Source organism: Arachis hypogaea, chromosome 5, assembly GCF_003086295.3.
Source record: "Arachis hypogaea cultivar Tifrunner chromosome 5, arahy.Tifrunner.gnm2.J5K5, whole genome shotgun sequence".
Taxonomy (NCBI): domain Eukaryota; kingdom Viridiplantae; phylum Streptophyta; class Magnoliopsida; order Fabales; family Fabaceae; genus Arachis; species Arachis hypogaea.
The window spans coordinates 66011993-66019042 of record NC_092040.1 but is presented as its reverse complement, the minus strand read 5'-3'; positions in this window follow the sequence as shown (position 1 = coordinate 66019042).

Sequence of the window (7050 nt, the reverse complement as noted above, 5' to 3'; positions counted from 1 at the left end):
GTTCCGCTCTTCTTTTCTATTCTGATGTTCTTTGCTTTGTTTTAATCTATATGTCCAGTATAGAATATAAATACACGCCAAGAGAGTGATTGAGGCCTTGTTTGATTTTTTAACTCACTATCCCAAATAAAGCCTACCCTTTATGCCATCCTTGTTAGCCCCTTTGAACCTTTTAATCCCCTTTTATTCTATTTAGCCACACTACTAGCCTTAAGCAGAAAAATAAAATAAAATCCCAAGTTGAATCCTTGATTAGCTTAAGATAGAAAGTTGTGTAATTAATTAAGTGTGGAGAAACTTTATGGGAACATGGATGACAGAAACAAGGGTAGAATAAAATTGAAAAGAAATTAAGAATTTTTGGGAAACATGCTCATGTGGAATTAAAATAATTAATTACCATGTGCATTTAATTTTTTTTTTTTTTTTGCAAAATCAAAGCAAATGCACATGGTATAAGAACAAAATATGGGCATGTAACAACAAGTGGGAAAATATGAGAAAATGGGTAAAGAAGCTTTACTTTAGAAATTATGTATGTTAGGTAAGATCTTAGACTAATTAAGGATTCGCTTATTAGCTCACTTAGCCTTATACATATACCCTTACCTTTACCTTGGCCCCATTACAACCTTAATTAAAAGACCTCATGATTTTTGATATGTCTATATTTTATAATTGTTGATTGGTTAGATGAAAAACAAAGTTATAGAAAGTAAGGATAAAAAGAAGAATAGAGTGATTAACCCAATAAACACTGAGTGATTAGAGAGTAAACACAAAATCCAGTGAGGGTTCACTAACTCATTAACATATATCTCTGTTTAAATTACTAATTGTCTTGCGAGTTTATAACTGTTTTTCTTTTTTTTCTTCATCTCAATTGTAAAAGTGCTTTATCACTATCTAAGGTTGGCTATATATATATATGACTCCTTGAGAATGTGAATTGATTTAACTACATGTAAGCTTTATACACAAGTGAATAAAATTAGAATTACATCATGCATTTAGTTAGTTGCATTTAGATTAGAATTGCAATGCATGGCATTCAACCACTTCAAAACCTTAATTTTTACCTTGGACATATCATGAGGACATGCTATTACTTAAGTGTGGGGAGGTTGATAAACCCATATTTTATGATATATTTTATGCTTAATCTGAGTGATTTATTCAATCTTTCACTCACTTGTTCATATTAATTGTATGGTTTTACTTCTCCTTCCTTATTATGTGATGTGTGTGAAAAACATGTTTCCTATGCTTTTAAATTAATTATTTTAATCACCTTTAATTCCATTCGATGCCGTGATTAGTGTGCTGAGTAGTTTCAGATCTTCTAAGGCAGGAATGACTTAAAGAATGGAAAAGGAAACATGCAAAAATGGAAGGAAAGCGCAAAATAGAGTTTCTGAAGGAACTGGCATCCACGCGATCGCATGGACGACGCGATCGCGTGCCAGAAGCGAAGAGGCAACGACGCGGCCGCATGACTGACGCGACCGCGCGACTTGAGCAAATCGCATACGACGCGGACGCGTGAACTACGCGACCGCGTGACAAGGAGAACTTCGAATGACGCGACCGCGTGACCCACACGGACGCGTGACAGAGGCCACGCACCAGAAATTGCAGAAAACGCTCATAGCGGATTCTAAAGCCTTTTTGGCCCAAATCCAAGTCCAGAAGTCAGAGACTAGAGGTTATGAAGTGGAGGAATGCATCCATCGAAGGGGACTCATAATATTTTCTGTTACTTTCCGTGATTTAGATTTAGTTTGGAGAGAGGTTCTCTCCTCTCCCTCTTAGGATTAGGATTTAGGACTTCTCTTAGTTTTAGGAGTGACTCTCGATCATAGGTTTAATATTCCTTTTACTTTATATTTATCTCTTATTTTCAGATACTTCAATGCTTGCTTGTATTAGATATGTTGCCCAATTGGCTTATGAGCCTTTCCATGTTATGAATTGAATTTATGTTTAGACATAGTTTAATTGCTTTATTTACATGAATGCTTTTAATTTAATTTAGATATTCTTCCTTTTGGCTTTTGTTGATTAATTGGTGACCCTTGAGTTATCAAACTCATTGTTGATTGAAAATTGAAATTAATTCATTCACTTAACTTACCTTTATAGTTAGAGGTTAACAAAGTGGTATTAAAAATCCAATTCTAATCACAATTGATAAGGATAGGACTTCCAGTTCTTACACCTTGCCAAGAGAGTTTATTTTACAGTCATTCATTTACTTTTATTACTTTGAAAATATAACTGTGCCTATTGCCCAACTAACCTTTTACCTTAATCCAAAACCCCAAACACACTTTTTCATAACCAATAATAAGAACATACCTCCCTGCAATTCCTTGAGAAGACGACCCGAGGTTTAAATACTCGGTTAACAATTTTTAAAGGGGTTTGATATGGGGCCTGCTACACATACAAGTAAAAAGGCCGTACAAGTTTTACAAGTTATCAGCCCAAACTTCATTAACACGCGCATTAACTCATTTTGAATGGAGCGTAACTACACGCGCCCCACTCAAACGGTTCCTCTTCGTCTTCTTCTTCTTCTTCTTCTTCTCTTCTTCTTCTTCTTCGCCTTCGTCTTCTTCTTCTTCTTCTTCTTCTTCTTCTTCTTCCTCTTCCTCTTCCTCTTCCTCTTCTTCTTCCTCTTCTTCTTCTTCTTCTTCTTCTTCTTCTTCTTCTTCTTCTTCTTCTTCTTCGTTTTTTTTATTTTCATGGTTTCTGAAATTCTTCTTATTCTTCTTGCTACACGTTCTTCTTCCTCTTACTCTTCTTCTTCTCCTTTTCTTTCGTTTCTGCACGTTCTTCTTCCTCGTTTTCCTCCTCTTCTTCTTCTTCTTCTTCATTTACATCTTTTCTCTCTGTTTTCTCATTTTTTTCGATTTTTCATGGTAAAATCGTTTTTGAAGAAGAAGAAGCAGCAGAAGATGAGGAGGAGAAAGAGAAAGAGTTCTGAATTATGCATAAGATGTACTTCAACGAATTTTGGGTGTATTTTCTTAAATCCTTTAGGTGTATTTTCTGTAACCCTTTGGGTGTATTTGAGTGATATCTGACTGATATCTATGGGTGTATCTGACTCATATCTATGGGTGTATCTTACGGATATCTATGAGTGTATTTTTCATTTCAGAAAAAATGGCAAGCATTACAGAAAATACACCCAAGAGATTATAGAAAATACACCCAAACGATTACATAAAATACACCCAAGAGATTACAGAAATACACCCAAACGGTTACAGGAATTCACCCAAATGATTATAGAAATACACCCAAAAGATTACAGAAAATACACCCAAAGAATTTAAAGAAATACACCCAAAATCATGCATAATTCAGAACTCTTTCTCTTCTCCTCCTCGTCTTCTGCTACTTCTTCTTCTTCAAAAATGATTTCAGAGCTTGATGTCAAAAAACAATAGAAATCGAGAATAACGAAGAAAGAAAACAGAGAGAAAAGCACGTAAATGAAGAAGGAGAAAGAGAAGGCAAGAAACAAAAGAAAAGAAGAAGAAGAAGAAGAGGAAGAGGAAGAAGAACGTGCAGCAAGAAGAAGAAGAAGGTGCAATGAAAACGTGCCGTAACAGTATGTGGAGAAACTAACGTCAACGACGAAGAACAAACCAGTGAAAAAGGAGGAGAAAAGAACGATCGAAAAAAAGGAGAAGAAGAAGGGATGTAGCGCGTCGTACGTGGAGCAGCGCGTAATTTGATTTTATTGTTTAATGAACTTGTAAAGCATACAAGCCCTAATGGCTTGTATGCAGAGCTTTACCCTTGAGTTATCAAACTCATTGTTGATTGAAAATTGAAATTAATTCATTCACTTAACTTACCTTCATAGTTAGAGGTTAACAAAGTGGTATTAAAAATCCAATTCTAATCACAATTGATAAGGATAGGACTTCCAGTTCTTACACCTTGCCAAGAGAGTTTATTTTACAGTCATTCATTTACTTTTATTGCTTTGAAAATATAACTGTGCCTATTGCCCAACTAACCTTTTACCTTAATCCAAAACCCCAAACACACTTTTTCATAACCAATAATAAGAACATACCTCCCTGCAATTCCTTGAGAAGACGACCCTAGGTTTAAATACTCGGTTAACAATTTTTAAAGGGGTTTGTTATTTGTGACAACCAAAACGTTTGCACGAAGGGATTTTTGTTAGTTTAGAAGTTGTATCTACAACGCGAATATTTTTAATAATTCTTTACTAGCAAAAATCCTAACGTCAATTAACCTCAAAAGAGAAGGATTAATCTAGTGGCTAAGATTACTCCTCAATGAATAATTACTAAGGTGGTAATTTCTTAGTCATTTGTTTTTACCGTAGCCAGCAAAAATAGATATCTATACTGATATAGGTAGTTCCGCTATCATATAATATCTATACTCCAACATATTTTTAAAATATTTTGGTGATGATAAACGAATCAAGAAATATACTTGTAAAAATATATTATCGATTAAATTTTATTCCGGTGATTACAATTATTAATTATTAGCATTTATTGCTATCTTAGCATTTGTTACTACTATTTTTTATTATTTATTTATTTAAATTTTTTTATCTAGACCCACCTTATCAAATCGGAGTAAATTGAGATTTTCAGATTTTGCGAATTCTAGTCGTAGAATGCCCAAAAATCATTTTTGTTGTAAATCGGGCTCTTACAATGCATGCTATAGAAAAAAAAAATTATTTTATGGAAAATTTTTATTTTTCAGAGATCTTGCCACAGTTCTTTAGATTGATTAATTTTAGTGCACAATTCATTTGATAGGCAATGAAAACAGAAAGTAACTTGTTAGCCTAAGACAACGCCTTATTTATCTAATTTATTTAGAAATCATCAATCTTATCCTCTTTCAATTATTATTGAGAGAGTTCTGTCAAATGTGAAAATTTTTTTTACTAGAGAGTGATTCCATTATCTATTATGCTGAGAAGTTTCTTAATCCATATTATATTTTAGTTTGAGAGGTAGGATTAAAAATTTAATAATATGTGAAAAGGGTGTTGTGGAGATAGTCATAAATTATTGAAGGGAAAGTAGAGCCAATGGAATATTTGTACAATGTGTACAATGGAGGTTTATGGAGTATTAGAAATATAATCATTATTGTTACCTTTTTCCATCAGCTGAGACTTTTGGGATGAGTGGTATTATGACATGATATTAGAGTGTTAGATCCGAAAAATCAAGAGTAGATGTTTATTATCCTAGTACTCGAATGGTTATTTTAGTATAGTCGTTTCTCAATGAATTCGTTCCCTTCTATAATACTTCTCCAATCCAGAAAGGTATTGCATGAATTGATTTCTTGAGTATTATTTGTTTTAATTAAAAACATATACATATTTAATATATGACAAATAATTTTTATGCAATATATATATATTATATATTATATATATATATATATATATATATATATATATATATATATATATATAATAAAAATTTACTTGATGAGTAACAAAAATAAAATTCAATTTTAAAGAGAAACCGACAAATTGGCATGTCAAATTTTGTCAAATGGAGGAAGACTTCTTAATGAAAGGAATCGCATTACAAATTTAAAGTTTTTACTCATCGTATAATTCATAATATAAGGAAGGAGGATAGTAAGATCAAAGTACAATATTCAACATACTAATCGTAGAACTTTGAAATTTTATCAAAAGGTAAAAATAATTTTATCTCTCAAGTGAAATATATTTTAAACTAAGTTTAAATATTTTCAAATCATATATTTTGAATTGATTTGACAAAAACTTTTTTGGGATTCAAAACAATATTTTTAGAACTTGTTTTTTTCAAAGATTAGGGTTAATAGGTTTGAATTAAATCAATCGCAAGTCATCTTGATTTTTTTTATGTTTGTTAGCTCCATAATATCTCAAATTGAGTTTTGATAATTAATAAACCTAAATATATTTTAATAATTTCATTAATTTGTATCTAACATTTACATAAGTGTGTAATTACAGAGAATTTTTTCAAATAATATATCTAAACTAGGAAAAAACTGATCGTGAGAAAGTGTTAAACAACCTTAAAAATTGAATGAGTAAACATATCACCTCAGAAGTACAACCTTAAATGACAGCTCACCTTAGAAGTAACATCCGTGTTCCATAAGTGAAAATAGTTAAAAGCACAAAAGTGCTCACCTTAGAAATGGTGAGTTCTAGTCTGGGGCTGGCAGAATGAGTCTTTCCATGAGGCTAGTACGGAGTGGATTGTTGTTCACTATTAGGGTGCTACACGTGTAAAGGTATGTGTATTACTGTATGATTTTGTAACCTAACAAAGACAATTTCGGTGTTATATAAAAATTGTTCTTCTTCCCCAAACACATGGTGCAATACATAAATAATAAAGGTTGAGATGCTAGTGTCAGAATATTCGTACATACCAGTTTTTGGGTTTTTGGACTAAACTATTTGTTTATTTTTTTTCTTTTTTTAATGCAGGTCAGGCCTTCGAATTTTGTAACTCTTCTTAATGCAGACCATTATTTTTGGTGGCCCCTTTTTGATGTGGCTTCTTCTTCTCATGAAGAGAAAGTGTCAAGCTACAGTGTTCAATGACAGCAATAATAATACTAAATACTAATAGTAGGTAATATAGCTTTGAGTACTTTTAAGTACTATTAAAAATGTAATTACAACTTCTTATTTCACATAATTAAAATCCAATGATTATGAATTGTATTAAAAATTGAATAAAAGTATAAGAACTGATAAAATAGTTAAATGTTAATATAATTAAGTTATCAATATTTATAAAATTATTATTTAAAAAAATAAAATTAAAAAAATTTAAACCAATAAAATTTATTGTAGAAGGCTAGTCGGTAACAATGTAATAATTGAATTTGTTTTCAGTAAAATTGTTGTAGGAGTGTGATTATGTGTTGAAACTATTTTGAAAATGTAATAGCTAGGTATCACTTTCAATTTTCTGAAATTTTAATAATTTTTGAAAATGAAAAATGTTT